The sequence below is a fragment of the Lutra lutra genome, chromosome 4 (genome assembly GCF_902655055.1).
Source record: "Lutra lutra chromosome 4, mLutLut1.2, whole genome shotgun sequence".
Lineage (NCBI taxonomy): Eukaryota > Metazoa > Chordata > Mammalia > Carnivora > Mustelidae > Lutra > Lutra lutra.
The window spans coordinates 1,839,670-1,863,347 of NC_062281.1; the positions used below are offsets into that span (position 1 = coordinate 1,839,670).

Here is a 23,678-nt window from a genome sequence, read left to right on the forward strand (position 1 = left end):
CACTAGAACCCCATTCACCCAGCTTCAGCCAACACTGGTCCCTTGCCTCACCCCTTCTTTTCCAGGCTTGGCCATGACCCTCCAACTTCAGGATGGGGAGACCGAGGCTAAGAGGGTAAGCGACTCCAAGGAGGTCACGGTGACAGGTGAAGCCACCGTGGACCTCCCCCGCAGATCCCAGCCTGTGCCACAGCTCACGGGGCCCCCACTCTGCTCGTGGGGGCGGGGGGAGGCAGCCGCCAGCCCATATGGTGCAGGGACACAGTGGAGCCACTCTGGGCTCAGAATGGGCAATGCCCCGCCTGGACTCGCCACCATGCGGACTCTGGTAAGCTTCTCTGCCTCCAGCCCTCAGTTTCCCCACTATCACCAAGGCCCCTAGCTGGGCCAGCTGTCAGTCCCACGCAGCCACTGAGCTGGTGGGTGAGAAGGGAGGGCTGCAGCCGGCTCCCCAGGTGGCCTGGCCTCCCCTCCCCTCTGTCAACCTTCCCGTGCGGCCACCTGCCCGTAGGCGCTTGCCGCTTCCTGCTGCCCAGGCCCAGCTGGCCGCCACCCTTCCTGCACAGGCTGGTGGCAGAGCAGGGAGCTGGGCGGAGGTGGCCCTGGGCCCCGAGCAGACTGGAGTGGGGGTGCCTGGACTCAGGCTGCTCCTCCCAGCTGTGTGGCCTCGGGCAAGTCCCTTGCCGCCCCGGTAGAAAGAGTATGAAGCCTCACTCTTTCTTCAAGAGGGTAAGAGCTAGACCTGGGGGTTTCCCTGTGTTCGGGGCAGGAGGTAACTCTCGAGGGGAGAGGAGGCGGGAGCAGGGCTCTGGATGACCAGGGGAGCTGGGCCAAACCTGGTCCTCTGGGGCTCTTTCGTGGCAGACATTAGGGGCCCCAAGAAAAGAATTTGCCAGCTTCTCATGCTGGCACCTCTGGGCGGAGCTGAGCAGACTCTGCCCTTGGCCCTTACCTCTGGGAGGCCCTCGGTGCCCCCCAGCTTCTAGACGCCTCTAGAAGAGCCCGCCAGTCCCCGCATTATGGGGATGGAAAGGCCAGGGTCCTGCAACCAATCCCAGACCTGGGAGGTCCCCATAGTCTTGTGGTCACGTGTTCCAGAACCTCGCCCGAGCCTTAGCCCCTGAGGCTGCAACCCCCCATGTCAAGTCCCAGGCTGGGACCTAAGGTGAGAGCCAGCCCCCAGCCCTGGCACAGACTCTCCCTGATGCCCCAGTCCTGGGGGGATGCTGGCAGAGCCCAGCAGAAACAGCTCTGCACACAGCAGCCCAACTCGCCGCACCTCATCCAGGACCCCAGGCAGCCTGTCCCACAGCCTTCCCATGGTGGGGGGCTGGTTCTGGGGGGCCAAGAGCAGGGCAGGAGGTGGCATGAGGGCCTGTGCCAGGCAGGGGGTCCTCTAGGGCCTCCATCATCCCATCTGGAACAAAGGGAGGCTCAGCCACGTGGTGCTGCTGACAAGGGCATGGCCGCCTGCTCCACGCCACGCGGGTTCGGCAGGCCTGGGCTGGTGGGGCATTCCGTGGGGCTCCGAGCTGTGCTGGGCATTTCATGGTGACAGCAGTGAGCTGTAACTGGGCACACCTGCTAGGGTTCCCCCCAGAAGCTCTGGGGAGCTGTGCCTCCGTGGGGCTCGGCGGTGCCAGGTGCCGGGTGCCTGAGCCAGCGCGGGGCCCGGTCTGCCAGTCCACCACGCACTGTCCCGGGGCCCGCCGGAGCCAGGCCGAGCCAAGGTCCTCTGCACGCCCCCCCACCAGCACACACCACTCTCGGAGCACCTGTTGGCCCGCCTGCTGGGTCCTGCACACCAGGAGAGAGGTGTCAGGGAGGGTTGGAGGCAGGACAGTGCCCCCAAGAAGGGCCACCCTGCAGTTGGTGGCAGGGAGTGGCCTTAGGGGAAGGGAAGGGAGGTGAGGCGGGGCAGGGGTAGTGAGCCGGGAGGAGGCACGGGGAGGGTGCTCGGGAGAAGACAGAAGTCCCAGTGGCCAGCTGGGCTGTGGGATGTGTGTGTGTGTGTGTGTGTGTGTGTGTTTGGGGGGACATTCCCTGCCTAGACCCTGAGGGGGGGGCATGCAAGGGTGAAGGTATGGTAAGGGGCAGGTCAGACAGAGCTCAGAACCCTCTCAGGCAGCTGCAGCCCAGGACCGAGGCTCTGGAGTGAGTCTTCACAGACTCCGGGGACCTGAAGATGGCCTAAAAGTGTTCAGCCTGGAGTTCTCAAACAGCATGCCTGGGAGCTCTGGGGTTCCCTGCGAGGGCCACCAGGGAGCTAGGCTCAGCTCGCATCTTGGACTCAAACTGCTCCACACCCTGGGCATTGGGGAAGGCTCCGCTAGCCAGAAGGCTGTCCCAGCGGCGAGGGTGAGCATCACGGCCCCAGCGGGCTCTGCGGGCAGGGTCACAGGGCTGAGGAGGGCAGGAGGCCCAGGCGGTCATTGTGGATGGCTCCTGCACCTGCCGGCGGGCACTCGCCCTCTGCCTCCCAGGCCTTTCCAGTGAGACGAGGCCTCCTCCATCCCCTGGAGCCACCTGCCTGATCCCCTCCAACGAGACTGTGGATAAACAGGCCCAAGGCCCCTCTCAGCCTTCTTACGCCAAAGGTGGGCCGAGGCAGGCAGAGAGCTGGGCAGGCTTGCGGCGCACTGGGGTCCGGCCCCAGGTCATACAGCCACAGGGGAGGCTAAGTGGAGTCTATCTCAGGCCAGGGGGACTGGTGCCAACACAGGGTGGGGGAAGACAGGGGTGGGCCTGGCCCCCCGTGGTGCTCAGGGTGGGGTCCTGGAGGGGAGGGTGTTTGGGTCTGGTCCCCAGATGAGTGGGGGCAGCGCCTGATCTGACCATTCTGGGGTCCCTCTAACGGCAGGGGCAGGTGCAGGCAGGGAGAACAAGGAAGTGGCCTCCGTGGGATCTGGGCCAGGGGGAGCCGGGGTCACAGAAATGGGGGGCAGGTGTGGATGCATACACGTCTCAGAACACGCCTATGTGTGGGCACGCATGTGAAAGCACAGGGGGCTGTACGTGTACACAGACCTGTGCCCGCACGCACACCTGTACCATGCTCACACAAGGCTCCAAGACAAGAGGAGAGCCGGGCTCCGCGTGTGTTCTCTGGGATGTGAGGGTCAGCGTGACGCACGCCAGGGCTGGGACAGGAGGGGACCTGGAGGGGATGGCTTGGGGAGAGCCCAGTGGCCAAGCCAGAACCCCGAGGAGCCCAAGGCAGGGCCTCAGACCGGAGGACCAGATCTGGGGTGCCCTGGGCCGGCTCGGGCCCCTCCCTCGACCACATCTGGCCCCCAGGCATCAGCAAGCTCTCAGAGCTCTCTGAGCCAGCTGGCCCCTGTGAGGGGTGCACGGAGGCCCCACTCGGCCCCTGGTGCCAGGCTCTGATGCGGCCCCTGCTGGTCCTTTCCACGAGCGCTCGCAGGGGGCCGTCTCCTCCCCACACAGGCCGCTGGTCTGGTCATTGGTCCCCCAGCTCCCAGCCTGGGTCATCACAGCTTTGGTCGACTACTGCCCCTCTTGGGCTCCCAAGGACGGTGGCCATGAGCACCCGAGCCTCTTTGGGTCCTGCGTCTCCCGTCACCTGCTCGGGCCACACTGCCTTTGCTGCCGGGAAGTTCTTCCTGGTGTCCAGTCCCTACCCCTGGCTGGCGTCCGTCCCGCCCGGCAGTGAGGCCTCCCAGAGCCTGCACTGTGGACTCAGGAGGAGGGCAAGGGAGCCTGCAGGTGTCTGAGTAGGGTCACAGGGTAGAGGCCACTGGAACAGGAGGGGCGTGACAGTGGGTGGGGGGACCAAGAGAACCGGCTGTGCCAGGCTGGGCAGGAAGCTGGGAGTCAGGGCGAGAGTGATGGCCATATCCTGAGCACTGACCACGGGCGGTTCCCCAGAGACCCCCTTGTTCAATGTCACAGCACCCACTGTGGGGTAGGAGCAGAATCAAGCTCACAGTGGGCCTCTCAGGGCCACCATCAGTGTGGGGATGACGCTCCGACCTTCCACACCATCCCAGAGGTGTCCGTGCCCCTGCCCTGCCATCAGAGGCCCCGAGTGCCTCGGTTTACCCACTGTACAAGGGCCTGGGCTGGACACTGCCTCCACGGGCTCCAGGACTCTCCAGCTTCAGTTGGGTCCGTCTGACCCTCCCCCGCCAGGCCCAGTGCACACACACAGACCCACCTCGGGCCCGGCCTCCGCATCCCCTCCCCACCCACCCCAGGCCGCCAATGGCATCCCCAGATGCCAGCCACAAAAGGCACTCTGTTGTCCCGGCCGGCCCCTTGAACAGTGCCTGCCTGTGTGTCCTGGGAAGAGGCTGCACTGGGGGAGGGGAGGCTGGGCCCCCTCGGCACCAGCGGTAGCCCAGGGGCTGGCTGGCAGGCAGGGGCCAGGAGAGCGAGCAGGAGAGGCCGTCCAGGGACAAGCAACCACCCCTGCCCACAGCGGCCTGTCCTCCCTGCGCCGGGGGGCGGTCCTGTGAGCCCCCACATATCCTCCTGGGCTGTGGCAGGTCAGGCAGCCTGGTCCCTGGGCGGGGAGGGGCTGCTGACATTGATCCCGGACAATCCAGGACACAGAGGGGCCAGGAGAGCCAGGGCAGGCCTCCCTCCATGAGCGCAGAAGCAGGTGGGGTGTGAGAACCTGCCCCCCTCCAGAGCCACCAGCGGTCCCCTCTCCCAGCCTGTGCAAACCAGTCTCCCAGTGAACCCCCAGCTGACCTGTGGGGTATCCCGCGCTTGCCTTGAGGAGCCCCCAGGCCAGGCCCCTGAGATGTCCCCCATCACTGTGCCCGCCAGCCCCAGCCCCTCAGGAAGCCTCCTTCCCTTGCCCACCTGCCTGGGCATGGGGGTCATGGGGGGATCCTGGCTGGAAGCCAGGCAGAACTGTGCAAGTGAAGAGAGGAAGTCCCCCTCCCCACCCGAAGGTCCGTGGCTGGGAGGGGCCCGTCCTGTGCCTGGTCTGCTCCAGGCCACCCCTACAGGCCCTTACCTGCTCCCCCACCCACGGAGGGCAAGGAGAGCTCACCTCTATTTCACAAAGGAGGCCAACAGACACCTCATCACTCGTGCCACCCCCCACTGCCCCAGGCACCCCTGGCCTGGAACCAAGGGCCAGCTCTCTGATGGGCCTCACCACACCTCCTCTGGCCCAGAATGCCATCACACCAAACCGCTCACAGACCCTGCAGACACTCCGTGCACTCAGGCTCCTGGCTTTGCCTCTGTTCTGCCCTGCCCGGGCGGCCCCCGCGGCCCCTGCCCAGGACGCCTTCTTGCCCTTTGGGCCACGGAGCATAGGCCCGCCCCAGGAAGCCGTACCTGAGCCCTCCAGGCCCTCCTGGGAGCAGATGTGGCCTGCACCCCCATGCATGCATGTGCCCTCGCACATACGGGCACGTGGGGTGACATACACCCAAGGCCTGCACGCGCACACGAGTGCAAATGTGCACGTGGACTGGCTCTCCTGGGGAGCATCCCATGTGGGGACAGAGACAGCTTCTGTCCCAGGGCTAGGGGCTCCCTGCAGGGGTGGGGGGCTGTCATGAGGAGTGGGTCGCTGCAATTCTGAGTGTGACAGAGGTGCCTGGGCTCTCTCCTCTCTGCATCGCCGGCTCAGTGCCCGGCGTGAGCCCTCTGCCCTGCGACGGGCGGAAGCTCTGCTGCCCTGCCCAGCCAGCTGCTGGCGTGCGAGTGGCGCTCCTCTCCATGCCCCCACACCAGGATCTGTGCTCCCCAGGTCCCCAGCAGGATGGGCTTGTCCAAGGTCACCTGCCCAAGGTCGCATGGAGAGGGCCAGCCGACAGCAGAAAGGTGGGAAGAAGTGGTCAGGAAGGGGCTGGGGGACCCACTCTAGTCGTGGGGCTGCCCTGGGCAGAATGTGCTGAGGTCCTGGGGACATTCCGAGCAGGCCTGGCCGGGCGGAGCCCGCATGGGTCCCGTGGGGAGCACGAGGAAGGAAAGAGTGGAGATCGCAACTTAGCCCACAACTGTCTCACGGAACCGAGGTCCCCTGGCTCCCAGCATCCCTGCACCTCCTCCACAGCACCCCAGGCTGCAGCAAGACTGACGTCTCGTCCCAGTGCTCGGAGGGGTGGAGGCTCCCCCAGCTGGAGGCTGCAGCCAGGGCCTCCACCCCCCCCCCACGGGTGACCTCCGCTCTCTGTGGGGGGCAGCAGAGGAGAAGGACAGGCAGAGAGGGAGGGACTGGAACTCAAGGCCACCCGCACCCCCTCCCCCAGGTCTGGAGGGAGACCGGGACAAGGGGACCCGGCGTTCCTGAGCAGGACCATGGGGCCCACAGATGGACCCGCTGGGGTTCTGAGGAGCGTGTGTGGGTGCGGAGCACATGCACACACGTGTGCACGCTGTGTATGAGGGAGTGTGTGTCCCAGAACAAGTGTGTACGAATGAGGCTTTGTGGCGGGAAGGAGAGCGTGTGCACACTTGCAGTGTGAGTGAGCCAGAGACTGCCAGTGAGCCAGAGACATGCACACTGTGTGTGCATGGACACGTGTGGGTGTGCGAGTGCGTGTGCTCTTGTCAAGAGGAGGTGCCACCTGCGAGGCGGGAGCCAGGGACAGGTCAGGGCTCCTCCGGGCCCAGCTGGGAGCATGGGCAGCGGGCGGCGGAGGGCGTGCTCTCCCGCTTGCTGAGTCCTTCTCCTTCTGTGCGTCCCCCAGGGCACTGGATGTCACCCCCCTCCCCTGGCCAGGCAGACCACGTCCTCACCAAGACCTGCCCTCGGCATCCCCAACCTCGGCCGCGCCCTTTGCCGCGCCAGCACTCAGGGGCACTGGGCCGCAGGGCTCCCGGCCCTGAGTCATGGAGTCTCAGAGAAGCGGCTGGTCCAAAGTCACCTTGCCAAGCAGGAGGGAGCTTGGGGCCATCAACTCCCACGCAGGCTGAGGGCTTAACCAGGCTTGGGGGCGAGGCACAGACTTCAATGGGTGGGGCCTGGTTTTCCCTCTGCCGCCCCCATCCAGGTTGGGGCATGGTCAGTGACTGCCCCTGGGGTGCCCTGCAGAGCTCCAAGGCCTCTGTCCACCGGCCCTCAGCATCTCCTTCTCAGGGACCCTCAGCCCACATCTCAGCAGAGTCGGAACCCCAAAACTGGCAGCCCGCCTCCCCAAACTGCGTGGGCTGGGGCCAACTCTGGTGCCTGCCCTGAGGCCTCTCCTGGCTTCTGGTGGAGCTGGGGAGCACAGGGATCCGTGGGCAGGAAGACAGGCGGTGGGAGAGGCACAAAGATAATCGAGGTGTCAAAGGTGACAGTGGGGGTGGGGGAGAGCCAGGGACCCACAGTGTGCACTGGACATTTTCATTTGCCTAAGCCATTTTTAGGACAGAGGTACGTAGCTGTTGTGTGGAAAGTCAGGGAATTGCTAAGGTTCACATGGGACAGGAGGGCCTGGGATTTGGGGCTGACACGGACACGCCCTGCTGCCCCCTGCCCTGCTTCTGTTCCCCGCGTTGCCACTTCTTGGGTTAACGGGCACGGGTTCCTATGAAGAAGGGGGAGGGCACGGGAGGGAGGGTGAGCAGGACAGAGGTGCCCCTGAGCGTGCATGGTGCTTTGTCCCTGAGCTCTGGTCTTTGCCTTGCCCAGTGACACGGGGGGACGGCTGGCCCCAGCACACAGCTGAGGACACAGAGCCCGGGGAGGATCCTCAGGGGTCCAAGCCCGGGGCTCCGCCTCCAGCCACCTCTGCAGGTCTCAGGGATCCTGGCAGAGAGTGGCCCCCTGGGGGGAAGGGTTCATGTTCCGCCCCCTGCTGCTGTGTCCACGGAGACTGTCCCCTCTGAGACCTTGTCCCCTCAGTTGAGGAACACTGCAGCCTGGGATGTGCCCGTGTGCGGTGGGACCCAGGCCCCGGGGCAGGGTCTTCTGTGCACGCTCTACTGGGCGTCTGCTCCTATTGCACGGTGATGTGGGGGGTCTTGGGAGGGCCAGGGAGGGGGCATTCTGTCCTGATGAATGTTGCCTGTAGAGTGGCACAGGTGTGGGCTATGGCAGCCCTTGTCGCCGGCTGGGTGCTGTCTCCTGTGACCCCACTGTCCGCATAGGAGCTCACCACTGCTTTGGGTGTCCATCGGGCCAAAACACCATCCCTACTGAGGACCCCATTAGTCCTCCCCCAGCTGCCAGGAAGCAGCCCAAAGCCTCTAGGGCTTAGGTTGGGCCCCATCGCCTCTGAAGGTCCCACCTGCCATGCATGGTCCTTTCCAAGTCCTGTCCATTCCTCACAGCTGTCCTGTTACCTGCCACAGGGCCTTTGCACAGCTGTTCCCTTCCCTTCACCACACCCACCCACCCACCCCTTCTGTGGGACCTGGTGAGCTGTCGCTTCCTGGTGGAAGCCTCTCTGGGAGCCCCACATCTGGACCCCTGCGGGCTGGCCGCTATCCCTCACCCCCTAGAGCTGATTCATAGAGCTTGTCGAAGTGTCTTCACTCACATCCTCTGGTCAGCCTTCACGCTGGGGGTGTGGGGATGCAACCATGCCCTCCCCGTGGCCCTCACTGTGCCCCCAGGGCAAGTATACACGTGGGCACCCCCAGGTTTAGTCTGTGTGTGCCTGCGGACTGCACATGGGGGGGCTCGCGTGTTTACCTGGAAACCACGCTCTGCCCTATGGCGCAGCTGCAACCAGGGAGGCCGGAGGTGGGAGGATCCCAGAGGACAATGGGAGAGTGTGGGCTTGCTGGCACCAGTGGGGTTAACAACCCCCTCCAGGTTCAGGGTCTTCCTGGGGCTCAGACAGAGCTTGGCTCCCGGGGTTCACCTCCTGCACACGGTGAACACACAGGACCTGCCCAAGGGTGAAAGGCGGCTCAACGAAACACGGCCATCCCGGGCGTGCAGCCCGGGCGCACACTCCCAGGAGACCTGCACCGCGCCACGCACGCAGATGTGACAGTGTGCATGCCTGCACACGCATGCCGGCGGCGTGCGTGCCACACGCGTGCACAAACACCCTCGCGCGCGCCTGTGCACGGTGCACAAGGGCACGGGGGCCGGGCGAGCGGACGGACAGGTGACGGGGCCTGGCCGAGACGCCACTGACCGGCCCGGCGGGCGGCAGAGGGCCCGGCGGGAGGGCGGGGCGGCGGGGGGCTGCCCAGGATGGGGCGGGCGCGGGCGGGCGCGGAGGAGACGGAAGGGGCGGGCAGGCCGGCGGGCGGGCGCGCGCGCCCTCTCCCGGCCGCCCGGGGCAGCGCGCCGCCCTCTGCCACCGCCACCGCAGCCCTGCGCCGGCCGCCCGGGCCCCAGCCCGGAGGTGTCCCCAGGGGGCGGGCTCGGGGCCCCCCGACCGGCTCCGGGAGGCGGGGCCGGGCCTGGCGGGCGGGTGGGGCGCGGGGGGCGGTTGGCGAGGGCGCCACGCGAGGCTGTCCGCGTTCGGCCGCTCGCCCGGGCCTGCCGGGGCCGCCTAGGGCCGGGCCTCGCAGCCGAGAGTCTGCAGGCGCGCAGCTGCCTCGGGACCTGGCCTGGCCCGGACGCCGCAGACCCAGCCCGCTGAGGGCCCAGCACGTTGGATCGCGGGACGAGCACCGAGGGCCTGGGCTGGAAGGGCTCCGAGAACATAACCCGCGCTCCCATTGCACGGACGCGGCCACCGAGGCCCGAGAGGGGCCGGAGTCTGCGGACGAGGGAAGGGACTTGGAGGGCTCGGCAACTTAGCTGGGTCCCTCCTCGCCGGGGCTCCGCGGAGTGCGGCGGGAGGCCGAGGGCCACGAATCGCCTTGTGTTCGCCCCCGCGCGGGAGCGCGGCGGGGACAAGCGTCCTTCTCCAGGATCGGAGGCAGCAAACTCCCCGCTCGAGCCCCCCGCGCCGTGCCCGTCCGCGGAGTCGCGCGCCGCGGAGGCGCATTCCTGCCGGCCTAGGGCTCGGCCCCCCGCCGCCCGGGCTCCCGGGCCGTCCCCCGCCCCCCAGATCCAGGCGCAACAAGTCTGAAAGCAGCGCCGAGGAGCAGCGAGCGAGCCGGGAAGGAAGGCACCGGGCTCGGCGCGGGGCGCTCCGGGATCCCCGAATGCGCGCAACGTCCGCCTCCAGGGACCAGGCTCGGGTGGCGGGTGCTCGAGTGACTCGGCGGGCGGCCCACATCCCCTCCCCAGGCTGCGACTCTGCGCGGGCGGGGGCGCGCTCAAGAGCCCCCGCCCCCTCCCTCGCCTGCTTGACCTTGCCGGGGTACTCAAAGCTGGACCCGGCGGCACCCGGCGTCCGGGCGCGGAGTTTCTCTGTCGCCTGCGGTCGAGGAGGGGAGCGGCTCCCTCCCTCGACCTCCCTCTTTGCCTCCTCGACTGCGGGGGTCGTCGGGGAATGGAAGGCTTCAGGGTTCTAGGAGACGCCATGGCCGCTTCTCCAGACCCCAAACACCATACACCGCCTCCCGGAAACATAAAGGGACCCCAGCCTCGGGTGCTCCCCGCCCCCCACTCCACCGCCCGCGCGGCCGCTGCTCCGAGGGGGCGTGGGTTTGTGTCTGTGGGGGAGGGCACCAAGGGTCTTTTTGGGTCCCCAGGGTGGGGTGGGAGCGCAGATCTCCCAGCCACCTCCCTAACACAGTACGCCAAAAAGCTCCTCTAGGGCGGGGGTGCGCGCCCCCTGCCCACCCACGCGCCTTCCGCCTTTCAACTCCTCCCGAGTTGCGGCGAAGGAATTCCTACCCCAGGCCAGGGGAATGGGACGTGATGGGAGCGCGCGAAGCCGAAGGGTGCTAAAGAGGGATGGGTTAAGGCTCGTCAGGTCCCAGCTTGGGTCCTTGCGCTCCAAGAAACTTGGAAGCCCAAAATAAAAGTGGGAAGGGTAAGGTGCCCAGTGGCCTGGGGCCTGGCTGCCAGGCTGGGCGCTCTCTGGGAGCTGCCTGGGAAGTGACCCAGCAGGAGCCGCGGAAGCTCGGCGGAGGGACCGGGGCTCCGAGCCGCAGCCTCCGTCTAGCTCTCCCGGCCGCCTGGCTCCACGGCGGTTCTTCTCTGTGCCGCCCCCTCTGAGGCAGGCCGGAGGCGCGCTCTGCCTGCCCAGGGGTCCACGGGGACCCGGGGACAGGGCGCCTGGACGAGCCCAGAGCCCCCAGCCTCCCCGGGAGGGGGACAGTGCTCATTCCTCGAGGCAGCTACGCGCAGCTCCCAGAGAGCGAGGCGGCGGCGGAGGGCCGGCGGCCTCTGCCCGCTGGGGATGGGGCCCGAGGAGTGCCCGGCTCCTGGCCTCGCTGCTTCGCGCGGAGAGGGCGCCGGGCCGACCCAAAGTTCAGAGCGGCTTATCCGCACGGCCTGTCCGAGCGAGGGGAAAAGAAGACAAGAACGGAACGAGCCAGGTCGTTTGTGTGTGGGGGTGGTGGGGGGCGCTAGGGTGGCCCTCCGCGGATTCAGGGGGAAGAGAACCTCCGGGGGTCTCCAAAGCTAGTGCCTGGTCTATGGGTGAGGGCTGAGACGGAGGCTTCTCGTGCTTGCCTGGGGGCTCTGCGTGGGGGGAGGACATCTCCGGCCCCTACAATGTCTGTAGGGGGCTCTGAGTGTCATGAAGGGAAGGGGGGCACACTGGGGTGTCTCTCCTTTACCTACCTGGGTCTATGCGTGGCTGTAGGGGTTACATCTGGGGCTCCCAAAGACCCCTGCCAGCATCTGTATGTGTTGGGGACACAACGGGAACGCCTTCTCCAGCCTGCCCTGGGTCTGTGCATGTGATGGGGAGGGGATGCCTTCCCCAGCCCAGGCTGCCAGCCTGGCCAGGCTGCATGTGTGCACTGGGGGGAGGTGAGCAGCGCCAAGGAGCTCTGCCGCGGCCAGGGTCGCCCCCTCCTCAGCCTGCCCGGTAGAGCGCTCAGAGACCTGCCGGATTCCGTGACTGCCGCTGGAAGAGGCAGGGGGCTGGGGTGGGGGTGGGGGTCCAAACTCCCGAGCTCTGAGCGCAAACCTCGGAGCTGCGAAGCCCCAAACGGCGAAGTTAAGAAGTCCGGGCGCCTGCCCCTCCCCCGATCCCCTCCCACCCTCGCTGCGCCCCTCTCGCCGCGCCCCCAGCCCCCAATTCCCAGCCAGAGCCTTCCTTACCTTCCCCAGTAGCGGCGGCCCCGCCGGCGAAGACTTGATCCGGCGAGTTGCAAATCCCCAGGAGCGCCCCGCGTCGCCGGCGGCCGAGCCCGGAGCCCGACCCGAGCGGGGGGGCTCCTCCTGCCGCCGCCGCCCCCGGCCCGCTCCAGGCCTAGCCGGACGCACCCCGGGGTGCCCCCGCCGGCGCACGCAGGCCCCCTCCCCCTCCCCCCGCCTGCTGGATCCCCCCAGGCGCCGGGGGGTCCGGATGCCTGGGCTGCAGGCGATGCGGGGCGCGCGGGCCCGGGCCCGGCCAGGACGCGGCGCGGCCGCCTGTGCTCCCGGCTCGCCGGCTCCGCGCTCGCTCCGCCGGGGCCGCCGCCAACGCCGCGCCCGCCGCCGCCTGCGCCCGCCGCTCCCTCTCCGGCCGCCGCCGCTCCGCTCCTCTCGCCTGCCCCGCTCTTCTCGCCTTTTTTCCCCTTCCTGAGGGGGGGGCGAGCCGAGCCGAGCCGGGGGCGGGGCGGCGAAGGGAGGAGGAGGAGGAGGCCGAGGACGGGGAGAAGGAGGAGGAGAGAGAGACGAGCTGCTTCCCCCCACCGGGCTGCCGGCGCTCCCCAATCTCTCGCTCTCTGAAACTGGATCCCGAATCGGGAGCCAGAGACTGCATTACGGATTACATCAGGCTTATAGAGCTTCCAGATCACACATTAGAGGGGAGCGCGAGCGGGGGGCGGGGTGTGGGGGAGGGGAGAGAGATGGGGGGGGGAGTACGGATCAAATGCATACAGGCGCGCACACCAAGGAAAGCCCAGCTCCTGCCCCATGCAGCAGGAAAGCCAAGAGTTGGGTCTCTGCTCTCTGTCTCTTCCAGGAGCCGAGGAGTGGCTGTCCACTGGCTGGTTGGTGGATGGGTGGGTGGATGGATGGATGGGTGGATGGGTGGATGGATGGGTGGATGGATGGGTGGATGGACAGAGGACAGATGGATGGAGGGAAGGAAGTTATAGGGTGTTGTACATAGAAAATAGAGGCACATGGGAGGATGGGACAGGTGGAAGGATGGGTGAGGCAAGCGGTGTAGAGGAAGGAGGTGTGCCAGAGGGTAGATGGATGGATGTGAAGTCAGAGAGATGGGTGGGATGTTGAATGGAAGAATGGAGGGTGGGTGTATGGATGGAGGAATGAGCCAGTGAGGACGGACAGGATAGCTGGGTCCGTAACCGAATGAATAGCAGAGAGTGGAGGGAGGGCTGAAGAGATGGTGGCCTGTGGCAGAGGAGAGTGGACGGTGGGTTGGATGGAAGGAGAAGTGAGTTCTGGGCAGGTGATAGAGTCACCCAAGAGGATTAGAGGGGGGAGGGGGAAGGGAGGGCCGACTTGTTCGGTGGGAGCTGGGTTCCTCCACTCTCTCCTTGGGGGGCTCCTAGGAAGTGCGGTGGGAGGCGCCTAGGACAAGAGCCAAGAGGAGCGGGGTTGAAAGTAAAGGTGTAGCCCCTGTCACCCTGTGTGGCTGTCCTCACTCACCCCTCTCTGTCCTCATCCCCCATCCCTTCTCCTCTGACTTGGTGACAGTGGGGACATCCCAGTTCCATATTTGGATTTTGTTTTCTGTAAACTGGTGGCTACGCCCCTTTAGCTGCTTTATCTCACATCCTAAAGTGCCCATAATCCCTCCTCTTCTGAGACCTGCACCCAGAGCTCCACAGGGGGCCTCTCTAGAGTGAAATCCAGAGTCTTGGAGGAACGACCTCAGGGAAATTACTTCAAGGTTCTTTTCTACTAGGATGCCACTGCCTCGCAGCTCCTTGCTCCTTCTGCACAACTTGTGGTCCACTCTGAATACAAGATCCTCTTCGGCTCTGCCTGAATACCTGATACGTTGCATGTGCGTCACCATAGCAGTCCACATACACTTCCGCTGTTCAACCCCAATGTCTGGTCCAACTGTCCGCTCTTCTCGGCAGACACAGTGAGAGACTCCATCACTGTCACCGTCACACATCAGTGCACAGTCCTCATCACCATCCACCCTTGTGCCGCTCTCCCTGTGATCGTCACCATACCCCCCACCCAGAGCCCTGATATCCCCATAGCAGCCAACACCATCACAGGCCCTGGGGGGCGGCAGGGGGCAACTGGAGTCCGCCTGGCTCCTGGCTGTCTGCTCGTCTCAGCAGATGGAGTCTGTCCAAACCAGACCCTCTCCCGAGGCCAACTTGGGGCCCAAAGCTCTAGGGGCATCCTGAGGGGCTGGTCAGACAGGCCAGGGGAGACAAAGACCACCAGGCAGGGGAGGGCCCTCCCCAGGACAACCTTCAGACACCCTTAAGGGTCCCTTCCCTCCTGAGGGACCGAGCCCTCTTCCCCAAGTCTCTGAGCTGGGGGAAGAGATGGAGGCAGTGCTGGGGGGGGAGCTACCTCCAAGCCCCCCCCCTCCCGCACCTGCCCACCCTTCCCACCTCTGCTGGGTCCTTCCTGCAGCTGCTTGGCCTTGCTGTCCTCCGGCACCGGCAGCCTGTGGCCGCCAGGGGGCCTCTGACATGCGGCTGCGAGGCATCGCCGGTGCGCAGGCTGCTCTGAGTCAGGGTTTCTGGCACTGCTTTCCCACCCGCCCTTCTCCCTGCCGCTCCCACTGCCCTGCTCTGGGTCTTGGCTTGGGGTTCCCAGGGCGAGGCGGTGGCCCCTTGGACTGGGGCTTCTCAGCAGGGCCAGGCCTTGCCCCTCCCCGCGTGGGCGCTCCTCGCCTCCTTCCCTGACCCGCCCCTTTTAGAAAACGGACCCCTTGTCCCGTTCCTGACCCAGAATCCAGAGAGGTCCCGCACCTGGAGGCAGAGCGGGCCCAGGACCCCGCCTGCCCCTCCCCGAGGAGAAAGACGAGTCAGCCCGAAGATCCGGTGTCATCTCTGCCCGCTGCCCCCACCCGGCTCCCCGCCAGGTGGCTCGAAATAAAGACCCTGGCCTTCACCCCGTCGCAGCGCCAGTATCCCTGTTACTGCGCGAGCACCTCGACTGGACGGTTCTGAAGGCTTCTTAGGGCCCAGACACTCCCGGATTCTAGACCTCTGAGCCAACGGCCACTTTCCCAGAGATTCGAGACCAGTTTATACCCAGCAACCCTTCTACCTTGACCTTTGACCCTCACTGCTCACACCCAAAACTGGAGGCCGGGCCACAGCCTGAAGAAACCCAGGATGGGCTCAGTTTGGCAGGTTGAAATGGATGGTCCTCAGCTGGGCCAAACTTAACCAGCTGGAAACCAGGCTCTAGAACCTCCTAGTACAGCCCCAGAGGGAGTATGAGGCTCCGCCCCTTAAAGCCCTGGTCATGGTCGTTCACAGCCCCGACCACAGCGATTGAATCAGCTGTGCCTTCTAAATGACTTGGAACTCACTGATCACTGAGCTTGGTCACACACTGACCCTGGCCGAGATCGCATACTGAGCCCTGATCCTGGTCACACACTGAATCCTGACCTTGATCACAAAGTGAGCCCTGAACCTGGCCACACCCTGAGCCCTGATCCCAGTTACACACTGAGTCCTGACCCTCGTCACACCCTGAACTCTGACCCTGGTCACGCTGTGAGCTCTGACCCTGGTCACACTCTGGACCCTCACACTGGTGACATGCTGAGCCTGTTTCCACGGCAGGCTCTTCAGTTGCTAGGCTGAGCATAAACTCTACGGCATCCCAGAGGAATGCCAAACAGGAACGTTCCAGGGGCTGGGGGACACCAGGACAGAGCAGCGGAAATGCACCTTCAAGTCCAGGCATTTTCACGTAGGACCGTCCTGTTCTCAGAGCAAGCAGTGTGGGCTCAGGGAAGGGGGGTATTTGAGGTCAGGCTGGGCATTGGGATGGTCTAGAACCAACGGTCTCCCCACCCTGCCTTCATGCACAGAGGTGGAGAGAGGGTCAGCGTCCGGGAACCTTTTCCAGGGTCTTCGGAGCTCACCGGGTGCAGGGAAGGAGGGGACAGCACAGGATTTCCAGCCTAGGCCATCCCAGGGTCCTCCAACTCGTCAGTGAACTCTGCAAGCCTGAGGCAGGAGGGTGAGGGGTGGGGGCTGAGCGCGGTGAGTAATTAGCGGATTCACGCGCGCGATAATTAATTGTGGACACAAGCCGCAGTTCGCCTCCCAGTCAGGACAGACGGCCGCGGCGCCGCTTGCAGAAACGAGGCCCCGCCCCATGGCCTCGTGCGCCCCACCCCCTCCCACCTCCCGCAGTGTCCCCAGTGCCTCCTGGCCGGAGATCCGGAGGGAGCGAGGGAGGGACGACCCCGGGACACCCGCGGAGGAGCAGCTGCGGAGAGAGGACAGGGAGGGCAGAGGTTCTCCGTTCCTCCGGGAGGGCCCTCCTCCTCCCAGAAGCCCTCACTTCCCTGTCAGCAGGCAAGGCCCCTTCCAGGCGCAGAACACACCCGGGGGGCCTCCCTGGTTCCTCTGCCCGCAGGTCCTTGCTCTTGCCTGGGCCCAGAGGAGGACCGTGAGCAGACCCTCCACTGACGAATGACTCTGCTCAGGGGCCAGCGCAGGCCTGGGGTGATGGGCGATCGTCCCGCGGTTCCCGGGTGGATGTGCCGCCCAGCTCTGAGCCTCTGACATTCCAGGGTCCCCTGCACACACCTAGGCCAGGGCCGGACGCGCACATGATTCGGGCTGAAGGCTCCCCCCAGGCAGAGCTCCCGGCCCAGAGGTGCCAAGAGACCCGTCATTCCTTGACTCCAGCAAGCAGCCCCCCTGTGGTTCCAGGCTCTGCCATGGAGTGCGTGGGGGGCTACTCGGCACCTCTCCCCTCCCCACACTGGGGGCTCCGGGTGAGAGTGGGGTGTCCTGCAGGCGGGCTGACTGAACAGGGTTCTGTCCTGATCGCTCCGTTTTCTAGCTGTGTGACCTCAGGCGAGTTACTGACCCCTCTGTGCCCGCTCCACCTGTAAACTGGGGATGATGATGGCACCCACCCGTGTGGTCTTTGTGGGGTTAAACCGGGAAGTGGCTTCGTGCAGCCCAGCACAGATGGTGAGTACCAGGGGAGGTGGCCCCCAGTCTCCTCTTCTTTGGTGCTGAACTTCCTGGCCCGGCCCAGCTCCGGGCCCCATCATGCCTCCCCTGCACTGACTCGGCCCAGCCCATGGGATGGGACCCCCTTCTTCCAGCCCCTCTGGGTCAGCAGTCGTGAGTGCTGCCCACGGTACAGTCCCCCTTCTGGCCATGGTGCCCTGCCTCATTCCCATCCCGTCCCACCGAGGAGTTTCCAGGGGCCCCCATGAGCACCCGCAGCACGGCGCCCGGCCCCGTGGGCTCGTGTCTGAGCGGGTGGGCTGGCCGTGGGCCGGAACCCAGGCTGGCAGGGCAGGAATGCAGGACGGGGTGCCCTGCACAACCCTGAGTCTTAGAGCCCCCTCACGAGCGCCCTGTCCGGACCCAGACCCGCTCACCGCCTGTGTGGGCCCCGGAGAAGGGCAGGCTGGCATGACACAGCAGTCCCCCCCCCCCCCCGATCTGAGGTCTCACCCGGGCCTCGAAGGACAAAGGTCCCTTCAGCCTGCCACCTCCTTGCTCCCAAGGATGGCGGCGGACCCCAGGGGACACCGGGGTGTGGGCGCTCAGTGAGATGTGCTTCTTGAGAGCTGGCCCCACTGGCTGGGAGAGAGGCAGCGGACAGGACAGAGGTGAAGAGAGAAGGGCTAGGGGGAGCGGGGCCGGGAAGTGGCCAGTCCACTTTGCCGAGCTCACCTGGGTGGCCGCGGCTGCCCTTGTCCAGGCTGGGCAACATGACTTCTCTGTGTTCCACAGGAAGGGCTCAGAGAGGTGAAGGCTCGGGCCACGGCCACACAGTGCATCCTCATCAGCCTGGACCCAGGCAGCCTGTGGGGGTCGGCGGGGGTGGGGGACACTCGGGACCAAGTGCTTGGCAGCCTGTCCGCTCCCAGCCCCAGGAAAGCCTGTCCAGATGCTAGACAGGGGGCCGAGCTGCTGGGACCCTGGCTGTTCCCCTCGCGGCCAGACCCCCCACGTTCTCCTGACCGTGGTGCTGACACTGAGTCCTGGCCTTCTCCGGGGGAGCAGCGTGGTGGGGCCTGCGGGAGCACCTGTAAGCCCAGCGGCCCGGCGCACTCCTCGGGCACCCCTTACCTGCCCCTGTCCTCCCTGGGGAGGAGCTGGCCGGGGAGTTTTAGGCTATTTCCAACCACTGGTTCTCACAACTGTCAGTGAGAACCCGGTGCGAATGGCGGGTTTTCCTAACACCCGGTGGGGGGGTGTGGGGCGGCGGCAGAAGAAATGCGGGTCAGGGAGGGGTGCAGGGGCACCAGCGGCATGACCGGCCCATGCAGCCATTGCGCTGCTGGCCCCCTGGGGTGGGAGGCCAGCAGGGGAACCCCTGGGGCCACAGAGGCCCCCACGGAGGGTGAAGCCTGGCTGTACGTCCTCCTGGCACTTGCTCGGCCACTGCGCTGGAGGAAGAGGCTTCCCTGATTCCACTGGCCCTCCGGGCAGCACCCAGCAGCCATGAGGCACGGTGCCTTCCAAAGCTTGAGAACCTGCAGCTCAGAGAGGTGATGTGCTTGCCCAAGGTTACATGGCCGGGGCGAGGACGGCCCCTAAAGCCTTCACTCTGACCAGGCTGGGCCCTCGAGTCAAAGACCCATTCTTGAAAGGGGGTCTTCGAGACTGACAGGTCGGAAGGAAAGGAGAGGGAGTGGCCCCGGGCCAGGAACGACCCTGGACCCTTCCCAAGCACTGTTTCCAATCCTCACAGTGTCCACCTGAGCCCAGGCTGGTCCCGTGATGGCCTGGATCCCTAATCACAGACTGAGCCCTGGTCTCGGTCCCATGCTGATCCTGATTCCTTATCGCAGACTGAGCTCTGATCTCTCGTCACCGGCTGAGCCCCAATCCTGGGCATACGCTGATCTCTGATCCGTAATCACAGACCGAGTCCTGACCCTCTAGCACCCTGGTCACTTCCTGAGGACAAAGCGTCATTAGCAGTCAAAGCGCATTTTCTTCAAGCCCCTCTTATGCACCCAGGGCCCTGCCACATCAGGATCCTGGTTCCCAAAGCAGAGGCTGGGTGGATTTCAGGGCCTGAGCACACAGCGGGCCCTCCAGGCCCTCTCCCTGGGCTCAGCAAGCGCAGGGAAGGCAGGACACCAAGCGAGCTCTGGGAAACACTCAGTGGTGGGAGATTAAGCATTTACTAAGCAGTGCAGGGAAAATCAGAACCATCGGAGGGATCAGGGAGCCAACAGGAGCGGGGGCTAGAGGGAGCCGTGCAGGCTCTGTCCGCCCTTGACAGCACTCAGCAGCCCGCAGGCTCCAGGCAGCACTGATGGTGAACAGCCCCTTGCTCCTCTTGGAGACTGGCCAAGATCTCCCTCACCCACCCTTGTGCCCCCCAGCCCCCCACTATGATGGCATACTTGCACACATTCACAGCTCACAAGGACCCCAGACATGACCTGGGCCTCCGTGTGGGTCCTCCCCATACCTCAGGCCCCAGTATCCCACACCCGTGGCTCTACCGGGCGGTCTCACTGCCCCCAGCTCTCACTGGTGGTGGGTCTGAACTGGGCAGCCCCGGACGCAGTCTGACCCGGGAACTGGGTGGACAGACATACTGATTCTGATTCTTGGTTGCAGACCGAGCCCTGATTCTGAGCCCAGGGGCAGTAGATCTGCAACTCTACACCAGGGTTTCTCAAAGGGTGGCCTTGGACACCTGGGGGTCCATGGAGTTGGCACCCTGGGAGTGGGTCCTGGAGGCCTCAGGGCCCAGAAGTCTGGGGTCCAGACTTCACCTGGGGGACCACAGGGGCTGGGCCTGACTCACTGTCTGCCCTGAGTCTCCCAGGCCCTCTCCACCAGGTTGGAGGTCATCTCTCCCCATCTGCCCTGTCCCAGTGTGGCCTCAGACCAGGCAGTCCTGCATTGTGGATGGGCCCCTTGGGCTGCTCACGCTGCTGACACTGCTCTGCTCCACCGTACGTAGGAAATGCCCCCATTAGGTGCCCTCTCTTCCTAGTACCCCTCCCTGATCTGTGGCATGTGACTAGTTCTAGCCGATGGAGTCCCATCCATGGGGCTGGGCCCTTGAAGGCCCCCAACTTCTCCATACACCCCCCTGCCTGATAAAGATGGCAAGATCTGGGGCTGGTGGGTCGCAGACAGAGGGGCCTGGGTCCCAGCTGACCATGTGATGGTGACTCCTGCTCCCAGCCAGTGGTACCCCTTGTTAGAGCAGCCTGGGCCCCTCAGTGGACACAGATACCCCAAGGAGGGGGAAAGAGGCCAGGGGGAGGTGCCTCAGGGATCAGGCAGCGGGAGGAGCAAGTGTGCATGTTGTGAGTGTGTGTGTGGGCATGTGCATTGGCCACAGGATGTGGGAGCCTCTGGGAGGGGATGGAGCCTGCACCGCACCGCCCCCCCGCCCTCCCTTCATACTCGCAGAGCGGACACTCGGCCCTGATGTTGGGTTCCAGCAAGGACACGGGCCCTGCTGGCTGCCTTGGGACCATGGGCTCCCCGTTAGCAGATTCACGTTGTCCTAAAGGAGAGAAAGGTAGGATTTGATGCTGATGCCACCACAGGTGGCTGCGGGGTGACTTCCCTCCCCCTGAGATGGGACACTAGAGTCTCCAAGGCATGGGATGTCCCTTGGCAGCCCAGCACACGGACAGCGCGAGCCCAGGGCTAGTGAGAGCTGCCTCCCGGGCCCTCCCTTGGGGTCAGTCTCGGCTTCTTTCCTCCTGTGTCAGCCACAATGCGCGGGGCGCCCGAGCAAAGCCCAGGGCCTGGGCCTTGGGGGTTGGGTGGCGTAGACACCAAAGTCGACCCCAGCAGGACTTGGAGCTGGCGGCCAACTCATAGGAGGCCTGGGGGCCCCCTGCACCCATCTCTCTGCAGGATGAGGCCCCAGGTTGCAGCTCCCCTGCCCACCCACAGGAGGCGCCCTCTGCCTCGGGGCGGGGGGCAAAGAACTCTCATGGGATCTGACCCCAAGGGCAGGCCCCTCCTCACCTGGGCCCCAGTATTTTTGCAGGTTCAAGGAGAATTGGGTCAAATATCAGGGCTGTGAGGGTGGCCTCTGGGGCCTCCACTGCCTGCCCTCCAGCGGTGGCTGACACCCTTCTGTAGGCAGGCATGACCCCCCGACTCTCATGGCTTCAACGCCTTAAGGGGCTCTCCATTTCCTGCCGAGAAGCCCCAAACCAAAGCCAGTCTGAGGCCTGTCCTGGTCCACCCGGCTGTCCCTCCTGCCTCATCCTGAGCATTTCCCTCTCCACCCCACCTGCCAGGCCCTCCCGTCTGAGCCGGGTTCTTCCCTGCTCTCCCAAGTCCCTTCCCGATGTGTCCTCTGTCTGGACATCCTCTCCCTTTGGACCATGTGCCCCTCGGGGAGGATTCCTGCCTTTCCCTGAGGGGAGGGTGACTCGCTGCCCAGTGCTCCCACGTCCCTCTGCCTACACAACCACTGTCTGGGGTGGGGACACTGCGGGGTAGAATGGGAGGGTCACCTCTTGTTTCTCTCTGTCCCCAAAGCCATTGAGGGAGACTGAGTCCAGGGCTTGCACAGGTGCCCGGGGAGAGTGGGAGAAGGGAGGAGAGGAGGGAGTGGCTCTGGCACACAAGGGACAGATGCTGGCATCTAAGACAATGAAAGGAAGCCTGCATCTCTGTAAAGACATGTTGAAATTCTGTGGAGCCAAGACTCGGCCAGAGCGGCAGTCAGCGAGTTCTCCATGCGGTGCTGGCATCTCTGAGCCTTCCCTCTCCAACCTCCCGCAGCCTCGTCCCTCCCCCACGTTCTGCACCGGAGGCAGGAGGCAGCACACTCCACACCAGGCTAGGCCGTTCTATGTTCGTTTGTATATTGTTTGCCTTCCAGTCAAAAGTGGAAGCAATCTGGCAGCTCCCGGGGTTGTTTTCTGGGACTGTGGCCCTCCCTCGCGTGGCAGTGTGTAGTGCTGGGAAGGGGCTGAGAGGCGAGCATGACCGGGACTGGACTTTATATGCTGCTAATAATGTATAACGTTTGTTCCGCATTTCAAAATTTACACGACACCTGCAAATATCTCCAGTTATTTCACTGTCAAAACAACACTGAAAAGTAAAGAGGTCAGGGAACATAATTTCCTTCCTAAAGGTGGGGAAACTGAGGCTCAGAGATAGCAGGTTGATTTTGCAAGGTCACATGACAAGTGAGTAACCTGACAAGGGCTGAGCCCTGCCAATCCTCACTGCTCTTCTTCTCTGCCTCCTGTCTCCACCTGACTTATGTAGTCCTCTGCCCAGAGCCTGCTGGGGGAAGATGGTAGTGATGGTGATGATGGTGGTGGTGATGGTGGTGATGATGATGATGATGGTGGTGGTGATGGTGATGATGGTGGTGGTGATGGTGACGATGGTGGTGGTGGTGGTGATGATGGTGGTGATAAAGGTGATGATGATGGCGGTGATGGTGGAAATTATGATGGTGATGGTGGTGGAGGTGTGGAAGTGATGGTGGTTTTTGTGATGTTGAAGAGCATGGGTCTGCCTCGTTTGGAAGACTCATGGAGCCCAGAACAAGAGTCTATATGGGCCTCTCCTCAATGCTTCTGGAGCCAGGGGCTGGTTTATTTAATGCTGATGTTCTTCTGCCTGTGGCTCGTCAACTGTCTCCTTTTCTAGTCTGCAGCTCTGAATGGGCGTCTCCCTCTCAGTGCTATCCCTACATCCTGTCCTCCCAGGTAACACCTTTCCGGTGTGCTGTCTCCCAGTGCTCAGGTGATGTGACCAGGGCCATCCTAATTTCTGCATCTATCCCACAGCTAGCTGAGGGATGGGCTGTTGGGCTTCCTTACTTGGTCACTATCTGATGAAGGGAGGCCAAAATGAGTCCGGATATGGAAATATGGTAAGGCAAGGGGAAGAGTTCCCTAGACCCCCAAGAACCCTCCTTTGCTCTGCAGCCCTCTTCCCCACCTCTGCCTTCCCCCATGTCCCAGGGCCAGGCAGACACCTACTGCTGCCTCCCACAGCCCCCACACTAGAGGCAGGATCTGTAGGACCTTCAGAGCTCTGTCTGTCCCATGTTCACTGCTGGGCTGTGAGCACATGCTCTTGGTTCCAGGGTGTGCCTGCATGTATATACACACATGGGCACAAACACACGCACACACCAAACCCACCGACATCCACATAATCACACACACTCATAAATGCACACGCTGAGTCCACAGGACCCAGAGCACACGGCCATGCTAAGTGGAGCCAGTCTGAACATCTGTTCTCCTGAACCCGGGATCCTGCTCCGCCACTGTGCCCCACTTGGCCTTTAGTGCCACCTGAGCTTCTGTGGGCACCCAAGATGGACATCACCAGCTGGTACATGTACACTCCCGGGAATACACTCACTTCTGTGTGAGGTGGAGCCGTGCTGATGCTGCAACTCTGTGCGCCCTCACTGTCACTGCGTGCGTCCTCGCCCTCACTTGCGTGCGTCCTTCCCCTCACTGCGTGCGTCCTCGCCCTCACTCTGTGCATCCTCGCCCTCACTGCGTGTGTCCTTGCCCTCACTTTGTATAATACCACATCAGGGACAGGACACAATATCTTCATTCATTCTTCTGTCCTGACCCCATTCCCGAAGCCCCCAGGTGTCACCTACA

At 64.4% G+C, this 23,678-nt stretch overlaps 1 protein-coding gene across 7 annotated transcripts in view; it reads right to left on the bottom strand.

The window, feature by feature from the left end:
* Positions 1–12,259, bottom strand: part of ADGRB1 (adhesion G protein-coupled receptor B1) — a 77,725-nt gene extending 65,466 nt beyond the window's left edge. For 4 of the 7 annotated variants that reach the window (XM_047727499.1, XM_047727496.1, XM_047727493.1 and 1 more), the window contains exon 1: positions 12,044–12,259. The gene's annotated coding sequence lies outside the window, so the exon portion shown is untranslated. The remainder of the gene's footprint in view (positions 1–12,043) is intronic. The other 3 variants (XM_047727497.1, XM_047727495.1, XM_047727494.1) reach the window with 1 other exon arrangement.
* Positions 12,260–23,678: the final 11,419 nt, after the last annotated feature.